The sequence below is a fragment of the Schistocerca americana genome, chromosome 5 (genome assembly GCF_021461395.2).
Source record: "Schistocerca americana isolate TAMUIC-IGC-003095 chromosome 5, iqSchAmer2.1, whole genome shotgun sequence".
NCBI lineage: Eukaryota > Metazoa > Arthropoda > Insecta > Orthoptera > Acrididae > Schistocerca > Schistocerca americana.
The window spans coordinates 470,054,074-470,077,366 of record NC_060123.1 but is presented as its reverse complement, the minus strand read 5'-3'; the positions used below and the strand labels follow the sequence as shown (position 1 = coordinate 470,077,366).

Genomic DNA, 23,293 nt, shown 5'->3' with positions numbered 1-23,293 from the left:
ATATGAAAAGCTATTTCTGTGTATCTCATCTAAAAGAGGAACCTGTAGGGATGTGGAATTAGGAAGTGGTATATGAGAAAATACTGACTTGTTTATCTGAACAGAGCTTGTTAGATCCCTCTGAGAGAAATGTTCATAAAGGATTCTCCACAGAGAAGTCATACAAGACCTCACAAATGAAGTACTGGCAGACCTAAATAATAAAAATTGTCTTACTTGTATTTTATGTGATCTTGCCAAAGCAACGAAATTTTACTTTGCAGACTAAAGTTTGAGGCAGTAAGGGCATCCCTCTTCCAAGGATGGAGCCATGTCTGCATAATAGGGAGCAGCAGAAGGTCACGTTGACAGTGTTATAGGAATTCCACTAAATTCAGAATTAGGGGACATACCACGGATTCCCACAAAGTTCAGTACACAACCAAATCCCATTCCTAATCTAAATAAATCATGTTCCAGTATCTCTGTTATGTAGTTAAAGACAATCTGATATTTTCTGATGCCACGGACACTAATCAAGGGTTCTAACTCACTGTTACAAGACACTGCCCAGACAATAGCTGCAAAGGCCTACCAGTAGTTCACAGTTAACTGTTAAGTTTTAATCCAAAAGGAACCTCATATTATGCCATTTCAAACAGGCAAAAAAGTCCTTTGGTACCAGAAGAAAATTGTCATACACTAATTGAAACATAGTATGTAAAATTCTTTGAGGCTTATCTGGATAATAAGCTGGCATGGAGTAAAGACATAAACTAATCAAGAAGCTCAGTTTACATGTTTTGCACTTAGAAGTATCTCTCATTATGTTCACACAAAGACAAGGATATTGGTTTATTGTTTATATTTTCACTCCCTGTTGCCTTACGGTATTATCATTTGGGGGCAGTGCATCCAAAGAAAATTAAATATTTACTCCACAGTCATGAACAGTAAGAATTGTGTAAAGCAGTCAACTGTCCATCTTGCAGAGGCCCCTTTTAGAATCTTGGAATTATTATTCTCACTTCCCTATTTTTTCCAGAACATAAAAACGAAGTTGAAAAACTGTATAAATTCAAAAGATCTCATTAACCACTTTATCTAGAAATTATCTGTTTATCTAAGATAAAAGATTTGAAAATTTATTTCATCTGCATGTCAAGCAACATTGTAAAGCTGCGTGACTTATAATAATGTGTTGTAAGCCGATCTCTGTTTAAGGTGTTGGTAATTTTTTCCCTTGGAAAAACGGAAAATATTAATGTAAATAACATTCTAGCAGTAAGAGACAAAAAGCAGCTATTTGATACAACTGAGGAAGCATATGCTTGCTTTGAAGCAGGAGTTTTACTGCCAATTTACTTAGCTGTCATTGTGCTTGTGGGGAGTGTATGTAAGGGTGCATCACCTCCATAACTTCAGTATAATTGGAAGTATTGGAAAGGAGGTGTGGCGTTTGCTGTGTTATTCAGTGGTTTGGTATTTAACTAATTTGTAACTGAAAATGATAATCTTATTTTATTACATTGAGTAATTACTAAATAATTTTTCTCCTGGCTAAAGATTTGTCAAGTTGCTAAAGAACTCCAAGTTAACATTGTGTTAAAGTGTTGTCTGTAAGTTGTGTAAGTGTCACTAAATAACAGTTCATACAACAGATTCTATACAACTATTGATTATGATGGAAACAGTTATCTTCAGCAAAATGATCATTAAAACCACTAAATATCAGCCGCGCCCAACACTGAAGTATGTTACCTGAAACAATATTCTTCGCAACTCGTGCGTAATTAATTTCGGCTCCATACATCAGCAAGAAAAGTTTGTTATATGGACCGTGCTATGTGCACTGTTTTTTAAAGAACCAATCTGATTCGAATTATTTTCATTAAAATGAGTTTGAGGCCACCGGTGCACATTTATTTTTACACATTCTTATTACCTTCGGCATTTATGTCTGCAGAGTTGCGTAATTTGAATTTGCTGCTGAGATAATGGTTAAGATGGCAGCAGACAATTGATAGAGACTTTCTATTCTTAGAGCAAATAGGATAAGTACTTGAAATGCTTATTAAACTTTACTTTCGTATTGTGCACTATTTAGACTAATTCTCATCAACCAAACCTTTGATTTTTCGTAAGGAAAACAGATAAAAACATGATACAAATCGCTATCATCAATGGCTGCGCTCCTTGCAGCGGAAAGAAATAATTAACACATATAATGCTTATTGAGAGATGAATTAAAGTTACAAATAATTATTCACTCATATTTATAATAATAATGCACTCTATTCTCAAGTAATAAATAACAAATAATTACAATTTCTTAACAGACCTCAGTTTGATATGCGTCTTGCGTCCGCAACTTACAAAAGCCAACCAACAAAAGGTAAAAACAAAAGAAGACAAACGCAGATCATCAAAGGAATTTACAATTTTCATTGTCTTTGTATGATACACATTGATATGTCCAATTACATCATTGTTGTTGTTGTGGTCTTCAGTCCTGAGACTGGTTTGATGCAGCTCTCCATGCTACTCTATCCTGTGCAAGCTTCTTCATCTCCCAGTACCTACTGCAGCCTACATCCTTCTGAATCTGCTTAGTGTATTCATCTCTTGGTCTCCCTCTACGATTTTTACCCTCCACGTGGCCCTCCAATAACAAATTGGTGAGCCCTCGATGTCTCAGAACATGTCCTACCAACCGATCCCTTCTTCTAGTCAAGTTGTGCCACAAGCTCCTCTTCTCCCCAATTCTATCCAATACCTCCTCATTAGTTATGTGATCTACCCATCTAATCTTCAGCATTCTTCTGTAGAACCACATTTCAAAAGCTTCTATTCTCTTCTTGTCTAAGCTATTTATCATCCGCGTTTCACTTCCATACATGGCTACACTCCATACAAATACTTTCAGAAATGACTTCCTGACATTTAAATCTATACTCGATGTTAACAAATTTTTCTTCTTCAGAAACGCTTTCCTTGCCATTGCCAGTCTACATTTTATATCCTCTCTACTTCGCCCATCATCAGTTATTTTGCTCCCCAAATAGCAAAACTCCTTTACTACTTTAATTGTCTCATTTCCTAATCTAATTCCCTCAGCATTACAAGACTTAATTCGACTACATTCCATTATCCTCGTTTTGCTTTTGTTGATGTTCATCTTATACCCTCCTTTCAAGCACTGTCCATTCTGTTCAGCTGCTCTTCCAAGTCCTTTGCTGTCTCTGACAGAATTACAATGTCATCGGTGAACCTCAAAGTTTTTAATTCTTCTCCATGGATTTTAATACCTACTCTGAACTTTTCTTTTGTTTCCTTTATTGCTTGCTCAATATACAGATTGAAGAACATCGGGGAGAGGCTACAACCCTGTCTCACTCCCTTCCCAACTACTGCTTCCCTTTCATACCCATCGACTCTTATAACTGCCATCTGCTTTCTGTACAAATTGTAAATAGCCTTTCGCTCCCTGTATTTTACCCCTGCCACCTTCAGAATTTGAAAGAGAGTATTCCAATCAACATTGTCAGAAGCTTTCTCTAAGTCTACAAATGCTAGAAACGTAGGTTTGCCTTTCCTTATTCTTTCTGCTAAGATAAGTCGTAGGGTCAGTATTGCCTCACGTGTTCCAACATTTCTACAGAATCCAAACTGATCTTCCTCGAGGTCAGCTTCTACCAGTTTTTCCATTCGTCTGTAAAGAATCTGCGTTAGTATTTTGCAGCTGTGACTTATTAAACTGATAGTTTGGTAATTTTCACATCTGTCAACACCTGCTTTCTTTGGGATTGGGATTATTATATTCTTCTTGAAGTCTGAGGGTGTTTCGCCTGTTTCATACATCTTACTCACCAGATGGTAGAGTTTTGTCAGGACTGGCTCTCCCAAGGCTGTCAGTAGTTCTAATGGAATGTTGTCTACTCCGGGGGCCTTGTTTCGACTCAGGTCTTTCAGTGCTCTGTCAAACTCTTCATGCAGTATCCTATCTCCCATTTCATCTTCATCTACATCCTCTTCCATTTCCATAATATTGTCCTCAAGTACATCACCCTTGTATAGACCCTCTATATACTCCTTCCACCTTTCTGCTTTCCCTTTGCTTAGAACAGGGTTTCCATCAAAGCTCTTGATATTTATGCTCGTGGTTCGCCTTTCACCAAAGGTCTCTTTAATTTTCCTGTAGGCAGTATCTACATTACCCCTAGTGAGATAAGCCTCTACATCCTTACATTTGTCCTCTAGCCATCCCTGCTTAGCCATTTTGCACTTCCTGTCGATATCATTTTGAGACGTTTGTATTCCTTTTTGCCTGTTTCATTTACTGCATTTTTATAATTTCTCCTTTCATGAATTAAATTCAATATTTCTTCTGTTACTAAAGGGTTTCTACTAGCCCTCGTCTTTTTACCTATATGATGCTCTGCTGTCTTCACTATTTCATCCCTCAAAGCTACCCATTCTTTTTCTACTGTATTTCTTTCACCCATTCCTGTCAAATGTTCCCTTATGCTCTCCCTGAAACTCTCTACAACCTCTGGTTCTTTCAGTTTATCCAGGTCCCATCTCCTTAAATACCCACCTTTTTGCAGTTTCTTCAGTTTTAATGTACAGTTCATAACCAATAGATTGTGGTCAGAGTCCACATCTGTCCCTGGAAATGTCTTACAATTTAAAACCTGGTTCCTAAATCTCTGTCTTATCATTATATAATCTATCTGATACCTTTTAGTATCTCCAGGGTTCTTCCATGTATACAACCTTCTTTCATGATTCTTAAACCAAGTGTTAGCTATGATTAAGTTATGCTCTGCACAAAATTCTACCAGGCGGCTTCCTCTTTCATTTCTTAGCCCCAATCCATATTCACCAACTATGTTTCCTTCTCTCCCTTTTCCTACTCTTGAATTCCAGTCACCCATTACTATTAAATTTTCGTCTCCCTTCACTACCTGAATAATTTCTTTTATCTCATCATACATTTCATCAATTTCTTCGTCATCTGCAGAGCTAGTTGGCATATAAACTTGTACTACTGTAGTAGGTGTGGGCTTCGTGTCTATCTTGGCCACAATAATGCGTTCACTATGCTGTTTGTAGTAGCTTACCCGTGCTCCTTTTTTTTTATTCATTGTTAAACCTACTCCTGCATTACCCCTATTTGATTTTGTATTTATAACCCCGTATTCACATGACCAAAAGTCTTGCTCCTCCTGCCAGCGAACTTCACTAATTCCCACTATACCTAACTTTAACCTATCCATTTCCCTTTTTAAATTTTCTAACCTACCCGCCCGATTAAGGCATCTGACATTCTACGCTCCGCTCCGTAGAACACCAGTTTTCTTTCTCCTGATAACAACGTCTTCTTGAGTAGTCCCCGCCCGGAGATCCAAATGGGGGACTATTTTACCTCCGGAATATTTTACCCAAGAGGACGCCATCATCGTTTAAACATACAGTAAAGCTGCATGGCCTCGGGAAAAAATTACGGCTGTAGTTTCCCCTTGCTTTCAGCTGTTTGCAGTACCAGAACAGCAAGGCCATTTTGGGTAGTGTTACAAGGCCAGATCAGTCAATCATCCATTCTGTTGCCCCTGCAACTTCTGAAAAGGCTGCTGCCCCTCTTCAGGAACCACACGTTTGTCTGGCCTCTCAACAGATACCCCTCCGTTGTGGTTGCACCTACGGTATGGCTATCTGTATCGTTGAGGCATGCAAGCCTCCCCACCAACAGCAAAGTCCTTGGTCCATGGGGGGGGAATTACATCATAAAATATTATATAAATAATTAACATTTATTTCACTGTTTTTTTATATGTTGGATAGATAATGTTTATAACTGTTAGAGGCATAATTTCCTCTCATCGCACTGTAGCTAAAATTTATCTCGTGGATGTTACAGAAGACTCCTGTTTCATCATTTTTCTGACCTGTGAGTAAATTTTTTTTTGTCAAATTTTTTCCCCCTTCTGGTGAACCGGTAGATTGAATTGAGGCACACTGAGAGCAGTTTTCAAAAGAGTGATTAACCATAGTTGCAAGCGTCATTTGTTGTTGATTTTTGGGATTGTGTGGAATCCATTTCATTTCTGATATTGCTGTGGAGCTAGCATAGTTAGGTATTGGGCCACCTGGCATACCTATGACAACTCACACCGCACCTATGCCAACTAACCCCTCCATTATTGTTCATTAAAAAAGAACTAGTTTCCGTAAAAATTGAATAACAACTCATCACCCCAAAGAAACTCACTCTTTCCTCACAGCTGAGCCATCACAGCAATACAACTATCACTGAAAAAGAAGGTTTACTGCTATTCTAACAGATAGTCCCATCAAAGATGGATCCATCAAAGATGCCGAAAGGGCCAATAAGAAGAAAGTGCCATGTACATACAACAAGGGTGACTTGGATAAGGTTGGCAAGTAGAAAAAGAAAAAACTTCCCAGAAACCATTGATTTGAGTCTTCTTCTACATATTATGATGACAACATGTCAGACATTAGCTGTGACAGAAGTGACAACAGCTTGGCCTTACTTAATGCTCCAGCAATCACGGTGGCATATAGAGTGTTCCAAATGTAGATTAAGTTTAATTTTTGCAATTTCAGATTCTTTTGTTGTGTCTGGGCAAGCAGTTGTTCCATCATTGTTTCTTTGGCTATTATGCTGATAGGTTGCATCTATTGTCCAATGCCCGTAGTGTACCTATGAAATGATTAATTGTTTGTGTGTCATGTTTGACGTACAAAACTCCCTGCATGTCTGGTTATGTATGTAAAATTTCTTCTGTTTTGTTGTCCTACATTCTCTATAGCTACTGTCTTGCATTCAGTTTTGTGTGCAAGTAGTCTATAAAGTATAAAAATGTGTTTCCTGTTGTGCTTGTATACATACATCATGACTGAAAAACATTATAGCTATTGAACACAAATTCTGATGCTGAAATAGAGTACTCAGATGGCCATGATGAAAGTTTTGATCAAGATGATAAAGCCATTGTTAGCTGCAAACAGGCAGAAGATGTGCTTGGTCAGTACTGCTCATTTTAGTGATAAACTCACACTGCAGTGTTCTTCTTTGGCACTCCTGTGCAGAAATTGGGAAAGAAACAGCTATTCAATTCACATGTTTATACGTATGTAAAAGTTCACTTTGAAATTTTCCTTTGTGTGAGACCACATGTACAACATCCATGTGCCGATTTGAAATTCCGGATTCGTATATTTTACTGTTCACATGGCTTCTGCATAATTTCTCATTGATTGTATCAATACCTTTGTGTACTGTGATAGACTGTGAAATTTTGAACATTTGTAAGTGCTGCAGCAACACATACTGTTATTGTCAATTGTAGGCTTAAGCATATTTGTGCTCTTTCAAAATGGTTGAGAACAGTAGACCTTTCCTCATTAAAAATAATCATTCTCTAATTTCATTGTATCATTACATGAGAAATAAATGACTTTTGAATATAAATGCTTACAGAACTCTACTTTTGTGAGTTACCAATATGAATGTTTTGGGCATGTGACTTATTTCATAGAAAATTGGCGTTTGTGGTTCACAGCTACTGCCAAAGAATTTCTCTGTATATCATCACAAATAAACATGCAGTTTTGAGAAATTTCAGAAGCTGTCATACTCCAGTGAGCAATCTAATTTTTAGTAAATCAGCATTTGTGATTTAATTACTATAGCAAAGAAGAGTATATATTATATACATTTATCATAAATTAAATCTATTTTGAGTTTGCTAATACCAGTAATTAACCTCTAAAAGTTTTAAGAACTTAGAAATTTTTACCACAGGTTTTTCTGTTGCCATAGTAGAAGTCTCATTCTGAGTATTCCCTATATGGAATTAGCAGCTTTGTAGCTCAAGAGATTAAAAGAAATACATTGCACCAGCTAAAATACAGCCCATCAGTGAATGCTGTTCTTGAACACAGAATGAGTTTTTTTATGTTTGTAAGCAACTGAAAATCACCCTGACTACTGTCAAATGATTGACAGCTGCTGTGAGTTTCTGTGTTGGAAGAGCTCCCGAGAAGCATGTACCTGTGGTGCTGGTACCATGGGTATCTCAAGTACTATCCACTCCAATGGATCCTGGCTCCTCTGCAAAAAGTATTGGATCTGTCATTACTTGTCCACTTGACTGTGAGTGACATTTCAGTGGAGGATGGGGACCAGGAAGGACTCAAGGTGTTGTACCAGACCCCTAACCAACAAGTCTGGAGTGATGTCTTCCGCTGAAACTGAAACTGTTTTGGGGAAACCTGTTTTGTCCAGTGGCAAGAGGAGGCAAATACAAAAGGTTGGGAGGCTGTTGATCATTAGCAGTTCAAAGGTATGGTGAATGATGGTGCCCCTTAGGGAAATAACAGAAAGGGTCAGGAAAGGACACGTGGTGCACTCAGTGCATATATCTGGAGGCCTCATTCAACATTTTGAAGAGACTGTTCTGGCAGCCATTGAAGGAATAGGGTGCAACCAACTGCAGGTTGTGATGCACATTGGAACAAATGATGCCTGATGTGTGAGCTTCAAGGTCATACTTGGATCATTCCAGCAACTGGCAGAGAAGGTTGAGAAGACCAGCGTTGTGCATGGAGTTTCAATGAAGCTCACAATTTTCAATATTGTTCCCAGAACTGATCATGGCCCTTTGGTCTAAGTCGAGTAGGTGGACTGAACCAGAGGCTTTGAATGTTTTGTTTCAAGTTACACTGCAACTTCCTGAACTTGCACCACAAGATTGAAAACTGAAAGGTCTTCCTAAATACATCAGATGTGTACTACACATCAGAGGCTGTAAATGAGGTAGCTGACAGTGTGTGGATGGCACAAAAGGGTTTTTTAGGTTAGATGACACTCCATCCAATTCAGATAATGATAATTGTAGGAGATCCAGCAGTATCAGTGTAAGCTCAGAAGAAATACCTCCAACAGGTGAGAGTATTAAAATCTTAGTGGTTAACTGCTGAAGCATCTGTAATAAAGTATCAGAGTTTGAAGCACTCCTGAAAGCAGTGAAGCTCACATAGTACTAGGTAAAGTAAGCTGGTCGAAACATGATATTACTAGCAGTGAAATTTTTAGAGAAAATTTAAGAGTACAATAAAATTATAGTCAAATGGGAAATGGAAATCGAAGCTGCATGTGAGATTGTTTGGACAAGACTCAGTATGAGGTGCAGGCATAAAATGATAATTGGATCCTTCTGATGCAGAACAGATAGGTTGGGATCCCACTCCCGATGGAAATATACTGCATCTAACAGCAACAAATAGATCTGACCTCTTTGAGGCTGTCCACATCGAAACTGGTATCAGTGACCATGAAGTGGTTGTGGCAATAATGATTACCAAAGTACAAAGGACAACTAAACCAAGGAGAAAGATACATGTGTTCAGTGAACTAGACAAAAAAATCAGTAGTGTCACATCTCAATGAAGAACTTGAAACTTTCAGCATAGGGCAGGAGCATGTAGAGAAACTATGGCTCAAGTTTAAAAGAATAATTGACCATGCACTGGATAGAGATTGACCATACTCAGAACAACAGTTCATAATGGGGGGGGGGAGCCTCCATGATACGCAGTCACTGAAAAGAAACTTCTAACGAAGCAGAGACTACTGCATAACAGGTGTAAAACAAAATGTAGGATTATAGACAGAGAAATGATGAATGAAATGTATTTGGCTTGCAAGAGAGTAATGTGTGAGGATATCAGTGACTCCTGTAGCAGAATAATGTCAAATGATCTTTCACAAAATGCAAAGAAATTCTGGTCATATGTAAAGGCTTTTAGTGGCACCTAAGTTAGTCTCTGATCCCTAGCAAATGTGGACAGGAACTGAAATTGATGATAGCAAAGCAAAATCTGAAATGCTTAACTCCATTTTCAAGTGTACCTCTTCTAAGGAAAACCCAGGAAAATTGCACCAATTTCATCCTCGTTCCTCTAAAAAGGTGTGCAAAATAAGTATTAGTGTCGGCAGTGTTGAAAAACAGCTGAAATCACTAAAAGTGTGCAAAGCTCCAGGGTCCAACGGAATTTCTATCAAATTCTATACTGAATATGCAGCTGAGTTACCTCCTTTTCTGACTATAATCTATCATAGATCCCTCTAATAAAATACTGTGTCCAGTTATTGGAACAGAGTACAGGTCACACCTGTCTACAAGGAGGGTAGTAGAACTGATTCACAAAACCAGCATCCAATATCTTTGACATAATTTTGTTGTAGACTTTTAGCACATATTCTGAGCTCAAACATAATGAGATATATTGAGCAGAATGACCTCCTCCTTACCAATTAACATGGATTTCGAAAACATCTATCACGTGAAATCCAACTCGTACTTTTCTCACATGACATACTGAAAGCTTTGGATCAAGGCAGTCAGGTAGATGTGGTTTTCTTGATTTCCAAAAAGCATTTGACTCAGTACCACACCTACATTTATTGTCAAAAGTTCAGTCATTTGAGATATCAAGTAAAATTTGTCATTGGACCGAGGACGTTTTGTTAGGGAGGATGCAGCAACTTATCTTGGATGAAGAGTCATCATCAGATGTAGAAGTAACTTCAGGTGTACCCCAGGGAAGTGTATTGGGACCCTTGCTGTTCACGTTGTACATTAATCACCTCGCAGAAAATATTAATAGTAATCTCAGACGTTTTGTGGATGATGCAGCTATCTGTAATGAAGTACTATCTGAAAGAAACTGCATAAATATTCAGTCATATCTTGATAAGTTTTTAAATTGGTGCTGAGATTGGCAACTTATTTTAAATGTTTAGAAATGTAAAATTGTGCACTTCACAAAATGAAAAAAATGTAGAATGCTATGATTATAATATCAATGAGTTACTGTTGGAACTGGCTAACTCATACAAATTATTGGGTGTAACACTTTGTAGGAATATGAAATGGGATGTTCACATAGGCTCAGTTGTGGATGAAGCAGGGGATAGACTTTAGGTTATTGGTAGATACTGGGGAAGTGCAATCAGTCTACAAAGGAAATTGCTTACAGATCACTCATGGAACTGGTTTTAAAATACTGCTCATGTGTGTGAGGCTTGTACCAAATGGGAGCAGGGGATATTGAACATATGCAGAGAAGGGCAGTATGAATGGTCACAGGTTTGTTTGATATATGGGAAAGTGTCACAGAGATACTGAAGAAACTGAACTGGCAGACTCTTGAAGATAGGCTTAAACTATCCCAAGAAACTCTACTAACAAAGTGGTGATTCTGGGAATATACTACAATCCCCTACAAATTGCTCACGTAGGGGTCATGAGGATAAGACTAGAATAATTACATCATGCACAGAGGCATTCAGACAGTCATTCTTCCTGTGCTCCATATGTGAATGGAATGGGAAGAAACCCTAATGAAAGGTACAGTGGGACCTACTCTCTGCCATGCACTTCATAGTGATTTGCAGAGTACAGATGTAATTGTAGATAGATGTGAGTATATAGTGAGCATGGTTCGCAAAGCAAGCGGGCATACAATACTGAAAATGATTGTAGTGAAGGTATAGTGAGCTTGTAAATGAGATTTATTTCATATGAGCAAATGTTAGAAAAACCTGAAATGTCAGTAAAAGCAAAACAAAACAAAAAAGATCACGAAAATGATTTTATTGTAATAAAGTTAGAAATTATGAGTATTAACAAAAGAAACCATCAAATTTAAATAATAAAACAAAAATGCTTTATGTCATAAAGTTAGCAGACTTTTATATGTTATGGACCCCTATACATAATTGTACAAGAATCATGCCATTTGTTGTAAAGAAATTGTCAACTGAATAACCAGAAATAATAATAAAAGAGGTATTCCATAAATACTGCTCCACACAAACAATGTATATGAGATAGGTTGGTATGGGGTACAAAGAATGCACTCACCGATACAAGGGTCAATGATAATTCAGAGGCCGAAGAAACTCTCTATGGCAAAGAGCTTTCATCCTCAGCCTGCTGCCTCGATGTCAAGGGTTCTAATTTGACAGTTCCAATAAGTCCTGGAGAACTTCAAAATGATGCCAACAGGACACATTGAACAAGACCGACAATGAATCCTCCCCAGTCTCAAAGGCCTCATGATCACCATGAATTTCACCACACTGGACTCAGATTTGGGTGGATGATGGTTCATATCCATGTGCTCCCATCCAGATTCACATTTTCTGTGATTTTCCTAAGTCACTCAGGCAAATGTTGGGACAGTTCATTTGAAAGGCCTTAAAACATACCGAGCTTGTGTTCAATCTGTAGTGACTTCCATGTCAATAGGATATGAAACCCTAATCTTCCTTCCTTTCACCTTACTGGGAAGACTTTTGAAACTAGTGGTAATGAGAGTGGAATGTCCACCATGGTCAGATTGCCAGACACGAATGATTCAGTTGGATATGACAAATGTAAAATTGTGCAGAAATTCTACCTATTGGAATAAGCAAGTGCCACGCTCCTACATTTGTAGTTGATTTGAAACATTAATAACTATAGGTAGCTATAATAATAACCACAGTTTATTCTTCTGAAGAATTTGAGGTTACAAAGCTCCAATTTTTTCATACGTACCACTCATTTTCTGTAGCAGAAGAAGCAAATGCTTCAGCAGAAGACATGCGGGCACACACTAGACATTATATGTGTAGTGAGCACTCTGGCAGCATAGACTCTCTCCCCAGCCACCCCTTTGCCATAGATGGGTTTTTCTGGGCTAAAAGTGTGGCCAAAAGCTCTTTCCCCATGGCTGGCGCTCTCCCCCATGGACACTGAGCAAGTGACTGTGGATGCCGCACACCCACTGAATGATATGTCATGTTTCATCACATGACTGAGAATTTAAAAGTTTGCCACACAGTGCTACCAGGTAGGTGTACAACCAACCAGAAGACTACATACCAGTAAGTTGACCTTTTGTGACTATGTGGTGTGGGCATTGCAGGCTACTTGTATTGCAGGCTACTTGTATAGTAAGTGAGAACCAGTGACCTACCCGCAGCCCCTCTTCCTAGACAAATATCCCAGGTGCAACTCCAGAAATCACTTCTTGAATGATGCCACTTGTAATGTCAACAAGGACAGCAGCTCCCTCCCTCCCCCCCCCCCCTCCACCCCCCTCCAAACCTACTAAACAGTGCAGTTTGCATGCTCACATGATTGTGTTTATTAGTCCTCACATACTTTCAACAAGTCACCTACACACTTGCTTGTGAAGCACCCCAGTGCGCCAATTCAAATGTGTAGCAGTGCCCGTGCTCTGACAGTTCTGTACTCAAGGCACTAATTAGGGATGCAATGGCACAGAGAAACACCAAGACCAACATACCAAACCCTTTGAGGAAGACTCTAGCTGATCACCAACTTCCCTCCAAGACACCTGATCTGCAAGCACAAAGGGCTTGGTTCCATGCTTTTATTGGACATAGTGTAGAGCTTGCAGAGAGCAGTGCTGCTTAGATGTGAGCCACCCCTCTGATACCCCAGACAGGCCAGGCCCCACTCACCTGCGACCATCCAAGGCCCATGAAGCACTATTGTGATTTTCTTCCACTGAAGCAATATTTGATGGTTCCTCCATTACCAGTGGCTCTGCAAGGGCTGAACTGATGGGTCCACCACTCAAGCCTGAAGTCACCACAGAGGTGGATGATATCATATCAAATACACTACAGTTCAAATGTTTTGGCATACTGAAAGGCCATTTGATATCGCAGTTAGTGTCATCTGAGATGCAGTGCATACATGCACTATGTTCAACCAAAGAATGCAATGACATGCAACCCTTGCAGCTTCTCCAACACATCCGTGACATTGCCAAGCCCAGTATAATGCCAATATAATTCCTGAACTGGCTCATGCACCTATCCACCACAATACACATGGCCCTGGCTGTGCATGATCACACAAACATTGATGCAGCAGCTGTTTTAGTGGATAGAATTTTCAACATGCTTGACCCCTCATTGACTACTGCTACCACCAGCCCTTAGCTTTGACACGCACCCATATTCACCAACTGTCACCAGTGCTGCAATAGTTATTCATAGGGTTGTCTGAACATAATCCAGCACTCCCAGCCCCCACACCTCATGACCTCCGTACAGAGATGGCTCAGTGAATGATAGACATGATCAGTGAGATGGTAAAACTCACTGCTGCACTGGAATGTGTGCACCCTTCCATCCCTGTGCTGGACTCAATTCAGCAATGTGACACCCCTGAATACTGTGTGCATGGTGCACATGACCTTTGTGAAATCTACACCCCTGACAGTCACCTGCTTGATAGCTGCCAGTGCTCATACTCACACAGGCGCAGCACCCCTGGCCAGTTGGTGACTACCAGGGGTCTCTGCTAGTATCACAAGTGCTTTGGCAGCAATACCACAAATTGTCAAGTATTTGCAATGATGAGCAGTAGGTACGCCTGCTTGCTCTGCAGTCTCACAGCACCTATTTATACAAGATTGTCACAACCTTTCACTCCCTGTGGCATACCTAGTTGATACCGAATCTGACCTATCCATTTTTCCCCACAAGCTGTTACCCTCTTCTGTCTGCCATCCACCTTCTTCCCTACTCCTCGCTGCAGCTAATGGTTCAATCATCACCACTTGCTGCTCGCACACCCCGTCCATTGACCTAGGCCTCGATTGAGATTTCCCATGGCTTTTCACCATTACCAACATCATGGATCCTATCCTTTGCACCAATTTCATTTCCCACTGTGGTCTGCTCCTTAACCTGGCAAATCACCGCATCATGTATGGTACATCCCACCTCCACATCCCCTGCCAGCTCTGCTTAGCCATCCACTTCGCAGTCGAGCAGCTATCCTACTCTGGCCCTTTTGTTGATTTTGCAGAATTTGCCCATCCTTCCAGCACCCCTGGGAGGTGAACCATGACACGGTGAACTAAATGGCGACAACAGCAGGCCCTCTGGTTTCCTACTGAGCCCGCAGCTTCCCACCAGGCAAACAAAGGGCCACTCAGGCTGAGACTGAGTCAGCGATCACCACCAGTGTGCTCTGGCCCTCCAAAAGCCTGTGGGCTACACCCATGCACGTGGTCCTCCAAAAAGAGGGGACTTGGCACTGTTTCAGCAACTGTCAGGTGCTAAACATGAAGACAATCCTTGACCATTATGCTGTGATCTTCGTGTGAAGCTACAGCAATGACCTCTCGAGCAAAATGGTCTTCAGCAAGGTGATTGCACAAAAACATTGAAACAAATCACAGTCACCTCAGACAACTTTGAGAAAACAGCAATTATCGTGCCTTTCAGCCTCTATGAGAGCGTTTTTATGCCATTCGGGCTCCACAGCACCACCCAAACCTGACAGCACTTTCTAGACAATGTTCTCAGTGGCACCTTGGGATACTTTGCATACCTGGAAGATATCTTTATCTACTTTTGCAACCTCACAGAGCACCACTGACACCTCCAGGAGTTATTCTTCCACCTCCAGAAGACAGGGGTTATAATTAACCTGGTGAAGTGCATTTTTTGGTGCTCTAGAGATTGAATTTCTGGGACACACTGTTTCTGCCACAGGCTCCCAACTGCTTGCCAAGAAGATCCAGACAATAACCAACTTCCCATACCCACAACCTTCAAGGAACGCCACTGGTTCTTTGGCGTGGGAAACTTTTTCAGGTACTACCTTAGAAACACCTACAGGAGTCCCTCACGGCTGCACTCCAAGGTGACTGCACAAAAAGAAAATGTTCATGCCTTGGTGTGTCCAAATGATGGACAGTTTTTAGGAGATGAAGCGTGACCTAGCCGATGCTGCCCTTCTGACCCATCCCCAGCCTACCACTCCACTTGCAGTTGTCACTGACACTGGCCAGTCTGCCTTAGGTGCCATCCCCCAGCAATGCATTGGGGATACCTGGCAGCCAATGGCCCTGTTTTATTTTCAGTGAAGTGGACCAAGCCACAGTGAAAATGAGCTGCATGGGATTGTGATATCCTTGTAGTTTACAAGTCAATCAAATACTTCTAGCCCTCAGTTGCAGGACACCCCATCAAGGTCTTCATTGACCACCAACTCTCAGGACAGGGTTTTGTCACAAGGAAGGCACCCAGACATCCCTCAGACAGTACTGTTAGCCTCAGCCACTCCTGCATCCTTACACTTGCTGAGTGATACGTAGTGTTTAATTACATGATGGAGAACTTAATAGCTTGTGGCACAGTGCTGCCAGATAGGTGTATGAACAACCAGAAGACTATGTACCATTAAGTCGACCTTGTGTGACTATACAGTGTGAGCATTACAGGCTTCTTGTACAATCAGTGAAAACCAATGATGCTACCCATCTTAAATATAGTCAGACATGTGCAACCTTACTTCCTAGATAGTTACCGCAGATGCAACTACAGGAATTGTTTCTCAAATACCACCACATTAACATTATTAAGGACAGGAATCCAACCCTCACAAGACCTACTAAGCAGTGTAGTTTGTGTGCTCATATGAGTGTGTTCAAGTCTTCACATACTTTCAAGTAACCTACCCACTTGCATGTGACCTATGTACATGTGAAATTACATCAATATTTTAACTCTTTCATGTGAACTTATAGTTAGACTCATTCACTATATAGTGTAGTTATGGTGGAACATTGTACCCTTTTCATTTGTATAAATATAAATTTACGTAGATGCTGGGAGTGAAATATTGTATGTAGTGGACTCAGCATGTAGATTCAAGTTATGGAAAAAAGTCTCATCTGATGCATCTTTCCTGTTATATGCCCTGCAAGAGCGAACTTATAACTTTACCTTCATTTGGGCTCATTAATGGTGTTTTGTTTTGTGCCAGGACATGGCAGCACGACCATTGTATATGTGTCCTCTTCTGCATTTTGTATAATCTCTTTCTGACACCAAGGGGGGTATGCCTGTATGTTAATTCATCATCTATCTCTTTTAGTAGATATATCTTGTTCGGTAAGTATGGTTTCCATGTCAATGCATTTATATTGGTTTCCTCCTTCCCTAGCACATGCTCACCTTTCAGTCAATGTGTTTGATGACATTTCTAGCCACACTAGTGAGTAGAAAAACAATTCCTACAAGTTCACTGTTTGTTCATACATTCAAGTACATATAGTTTATACATTTGAGCAAAATTTATTTCCTCTCGAGGAATTTATAGTTTGAACAGTTTATAGTTTGAATGGGAAGTAACTCCAAGGTTCGATAAAATAAAAAAAAAAAGGTTTTTCTTTGAAAATCACTATTTTCTGCCTAAGTATCCCTTTGTATATCAGCTTTTGCCAACTTGTACTTAGGGGTATGCCAGTTAATCTTGCATGTGGGGTTATTTGGAGCAGTTGCAAGCTTTTAGGGGAAGTATTTTTGGGTTTACCTAAACACATGTTTCACTAATGGTTTCTACATGTTTTTATAGTTAAAAAGTTAAACTATCTGCTGAATTTGCCTGAATCTGCCCAAGTATTGCACAAAAAAGGAGAAAAACTGAATACCCAAATCTATGCCATCTAGCACCAGTCTTCCCTACAGAATACTGATGAAGTTTCTGAGACTTCCTTCTCTTTTGTTACTGTATACCTTGACTCATTCCATGTCCTGAAAGTTCTGCCACTTGATGCAATCTATGAAACAGAATGAATTAATGCATTTACTTGTTTTGTAAACAGGAATGTCCTGTGCTTCTTCCTGGACATGCTTGACATGAGAGATTCTCTGTCAATATGAGCTAGGAAAGAGAGAAATTTCACAGCATTAAGAGATGCAGCAGGACCTGGTGCCTTATAACTTTGAGCTGTCTGGTTTTTTCTTTTCAAAACCAGATGTGTTTATTTCAATATCACTCATTTTTACTATGTGCAGCAATCAAACATAGTATTGTTCTCATGTGTAAATACTTTTTAAAATGCTGAATATAATATTTTGGCTTTTGTCTGATGTCATCAGTTTCAGCACCAGTACTAATCCATGGGAGACAGGAGAGAAGCTTTGGATCAGAGATTTCTAGAATTTTCTGATAGTCCTTTTGCTTTGATCCAAAGTGGAAATTATTGTAGGCTTCATGCATATGCCTTTTTATGGGTGCATGACTTTCCATTAAACTTTCTCAATCAGTTTCCTTACTTTATCTTTTTTAGCAACAGCAGTCCTCATTTTTCCAACATTCTCTGAATAGTGCCGTTAAACTGTAGTGGATTTCTGCTGTCTTTTATTATATTACTTGGGTACAAATTTATCTATAGTCACATTTAAGATGTGTTTGAGCTCGTCATTTTCATGATCCTCTCCTGTGAATCAAACAAACCTGTGAGCACTTGTGCTGCCCTTCTTTGTATATGGTCAGTAGCCCCTGTTACTTCTATTTGGTTTGGGTTCCAAGTACTTGAGTGTATTCTAAGATGAGATGCACAAGTGATATGTAAGTAGTCTCTTTTGTAGACTGACTGTTTTTTTCCTGTATCCTGCCAATGAACCAAAGTCTTGTCACCTGCTTCACCTACAACTGAACCTATGTGATTATTCAATTTCATATATTTACAAGTTGTTACACTTAGGTATTTGTATGATGTGACTGATTCTAATTGCAAATCATTGATATTGTAGTCACGGGATACTATGTTTTTCATTTTGTGCAATGAATAATTTTACATTTCTATACATTTACGGCATGTTACCAACCTTCATATTGCTTTGAAATATTACCTCATTGAATATTTCTGCAGTTTTTTCAGACAATTCTTCATCATAGATAACTGCATCATTCATGTAAAGTCTGAGTTTGCTATTAATATTGTCTGTGAATTCATTAATACAGTGCATGAATAATGAGGAACTGAATACATTTCTCTGGGACATGCCTGAAGTTAATTCTATTTTTGTTAATCACTCTCCATCCAAGATAACATGCTGCACTCTGCCTATCAAGGAACAATCAATCAACTCACAAATTTTGTTTGATGGTACCCCACACAAAATACACTCGTTAATAAACATTGGTATTGTACTGAGTCAACTGCTTTTAGGAAGTAAAGAAATACTAGATCTACCTGACAGCCTTAATCCTTGGCTTTCAGGATGCCACGTGATATAAGCACAAGTTGGGTTTCGAATAAACAGTGTTTTTAGAATCCATGCTGCTTGATGTGAAGGAGGTCATTCTGTTTGAAATACTTATTATATTTGAGCTTGGAGTATGTTCCAAGATTCTGCAACATATAGACATAAATGAGACTGGATGACAGTTTTGTGGGTTGCATCTGATATATTTCATGTAAACAGGTGTGACCTACACTTTTTTTTCAATTACTAGGCACAGTTTTCTGTCCAAGGGATCTTTGATATATTATGGTTTATATGGAAGCTAACTCAGCTGCAAATACTGTATAGCATCTGACAAGGATCCCATCAGGAGCTGGAGATTGCTTAATTATAGTGATTTTAGCTATTCTTGGTGCCACTAAACTTGCTACCTGTACCAGTCATCTTTGCAGTGTTGCAAGTAGTAAACTGGGGTAGTGCCATCATTGTCAGTTTCTGTGTCCCATGAGTGACTGGACAGTAACTTTGTCATCACTGACAGTCTTTTCATATGACCAGAATTACTTTGTGTTTTTTGAGAGATCTTTTGATAAAATTCTGCTAAATTAGTCAATGAAGACCTTGTGCACTGCCCTCTTGACATCCAAATGCATTTCATTCAGTATCTGTTTATCTATGGCCCTATTCTTTTTTTTATGCCTATTATGGAAGAGTTTCCATTTCTTTAGAAGTTTCTTTACAGCGAATATAGCGTTTACATTCTAGGAAAAGTCTTTTTGGAAAACAAATAAATCTTGACCTGTTTGCAACAAATGAGAAATGCACAAATATGACACACAACAAAGGAAAACACTCATCTGATGAGCCAAAGACTGAGCAGAATTACTTACAGTTTGCCGTGGTCTGCATTTCCTCTCATAAAGTGATAGTGTGACCTCCAAACCAGATGAGAGGAAACACAGATCACAGCGAACTGTAAGTAATTACTCATTTACATAAAAAATGTGACATGAACCATTTGATAATCTAAAAATAACAAAATTGTATCGTTATAGATTCCACTGAAGATGCCTTAGAGCAAGAAAAAGGCAAAACATATCTAGAAAAAATAAATTAAATTGCAGCAAGAAAAGGCAGTTTTATTTACAAAACAAGTAGCTCTTACATACTTGTGCACTGTATCAACAATAAATTGTCACTATTTTGCTTAATGCTATTTGAGATTATGCCAGCTAAATGAAACATAATGAGTTAAATGGAAGGATTCTACTTAAAAAGAAAAAAGTTGCTGCTTCCTGAGTTATATTAAATGTCTGCTACTTATCTGTTATTGGAATCTTAATGTTAACTTGATAAGTTTTGCATTTTTTGAAGAAGGTAGTTACTTACATCGGTAACAGCAGAGGCCAGTGCTACTAATTGTCATACAGTTTTACAATGAACAGTATTACTTGTCAGGAAGTTAACAGAAACTTTCAATCCTTGACTCTAGATAATTTGCAGAGGGAGTTAACACTGAGGTATTTTTCATTTTCTTTTTGAATTGGTAGGTGTTCCAAATTTCGATAGGAGCTTGTATACAGGGTGTCAATAAATGAAGTTGTAGTTTCAAAATGCTGTAGAAAGAGAAACACAGCTCACAAATATGTCAAATCTGCAGAGCATACTCTTGACACAGTGCAAAATTTCATGGATAATAATAATAATAATAATAATAATAATAACAATAACAAACATTTGACCAACAAGTGGCACTGTAAGCATCAGAATATTCACACCAACAGACAAGTGGCACATGGCTGTTCCTCAGTTTGCATCCGAAGCACCCAACATGACTATCTCTATGAGGGATCTTGCACTGCTGGTAAAGCTCTTTTACAAGAATGGTGACTGTTTGCCAGAAGCACTGCAGAAGCTCCAGACTCACAAGGGTATGAAAAAAGGCATTGGTCTGATGTCTGCTAGGAGCGCGGAGAAAATGATTATGAAAATTTGAAAAGACCTTTTAAAGTGGAATGTGACAGGAGGAGGAAAGCAGTGATCCTATGCCTGTTGAAGATATGGCCACAGAATTGTAGAAGGGGCTGAGAGGTGGTGTGCAAACATGCAGTGCATAGGGAATTGCTTGAATGTTGGACATGTTTGCAAGTATGATGCATAAAATTCTATGAAACATCCTTTGAGAAGAAAAGTTGCTACCCATCATATAGTGGGGATGCTGAGTCGCAGATAGGCACAACAAAAACACTCAGTCACATTAATGACAATCCCTAGCCATATCTACTAGCAAAAGCTGCATTTGAGTCAAGCTCCTGCAAAGACAAAAACAAGTAGAGAATTTAGAAGCACTAGATACAGTCAAAAATTAGCAGCTGGTAAATTCTAGACAGTTGCACATAAAAATTTAAGTAAACACAATTCAAAAATTTTATATTGTGACTGCTGCAAGTGATGCTATTGATAACTTGACTTTGTTTGTTGAGACCTGGTACCCTACTGATCTGACACATTCACATTATAATGAATGAACTGGAGTACTGTGTCACAAAAAATTCTTTGCTTTGGATGTTTTATTACCAGCTATTATTAATGAAGATTTGAAAGGAACCTGATCCTTCATTTTAATCAGTTTATAAATGGATGGCTCAGAAAACATGTCTGCACTTTTCTTGACATAAATTATCTGAAGGAGATCCCAAAGCTGCAATCACCAACAAAAATGTTAAGACATTGGCCAATACATAATTGAGTAATGCACAAGTGAAGGTGCATGAAACAGCTGAATAATAGACATATCAACCAAATTTGTACCATATATCTGAATGACCAAAGAATTAACTATGAGAGAGACTTGTACAAGATGGGTGCACCATTTGTTGAATGCTTACTGAAAACAAAAGTGGGAATAGATTAAACAGCATTATTTGGCCCATTTTAAAAAGAATCCTGCTGAATTTATACGTTTATTTTTCACTGTGGATGAGATATGGACACATCACTTTCACTCGACAAATGTAATAGCAATCAAAGCAATGTATAGATATCAACGGGCCTGCACCAAAAAGACAAAGTCCATTTCAGCTGTCAGACAGGATTCCTATGATACAGAATGGATTTTTCATTAGATAAAAGAACAACTTGCTGATGCTATAGACAAAACAAAAAAATGCAAGGAAATAGGCCTGGATTGTGAAAGGATAAAAAGAATCTCTTTCATGAAGACATGGTATAAGTTTGTCAGTGGGATAACTCTACTGATTGTTGGAGCACCTATCATATTCACTAGACATGATATTCTCTGCTTTCTGTCTGTTCTGAAATCCAACAAAATTTATGACTGGAATATTATGAGTACATGGAAGAGATAATCTGGCAAAAATACATCATTCTGTAGTTTTTGCCTTAAATACAATCACATCACATACATATAAGAATGCCATCAGAGCTTCTTACTTTCAATATTTCTAAGTGCTGTTGTTTTACAGCATTATATTTTGGAGTAATCAGCCCCTGAAAAGAAAAATTTCGGCACTTGGAAGAGAGTTATTGACATCTCAGTATGTCTTCTTCCTAATATGTACATTAATAAGAACCTCTCACTTTTCAAAACCAATAGTGCATATCACAGCCACAATACAAGATCAAAACAAGACTTACATAGTAACCAGACAAATTTATGCAGAAAATAGTAAATTCCACATGCAGGAAAATTTCCAATGCCCTACCTACAGACAACAAAAGTCTTGGTCTTCAAACATCAAAATTCAAGAGCAAATTGATACAATACCCATTGCAAATAATTTCATGCAATTAATGAATTTTGATATAATGGAGATGAAGAGCTGCAGACAGGAACAACAGAGACTCTCACAATTAAAGCTTTTGGCCATTAAGGCCTTCATCAACACTAGACACACACATGCACAGGCGCACGCATGCACGTGTGAGCACGCTCGCGCCACACACACACACACACACACACACACACACACACATACACACAAATGCAACTCACACACATGACTGCAGTCTCAGGCAACAGAAACCACATTGCAAGCAACAGCACCAGTGTGCATGATGATAGTGGTGACTGGGGGGAGGGAAAAGAGGAGGCTGGTGTAGGGAATGGGAAGTATAGTATGGTGGGAGTGGCAGACACTGAAGTGCTGCAGGTCAGGAGGAGGGCAGTGGAGACGTGGGGAGGGGAGG

The 23,293-nt window shown here is 39.1% G+C and overlaps 1 protein-coding gene across 1 annotated transcript in view; it reads right to left on the bottom strand.

Moving 5' to 3' along the window:
• LOC124616452 overlaps positions 1-23,293 on the bottom strand; it is an 87,425-nt gene that overhangs the window by 6,893 nt on the left and 57,239 nt on the right. The gene's annotated exons all lie outside the window — the stretch shown is intronic.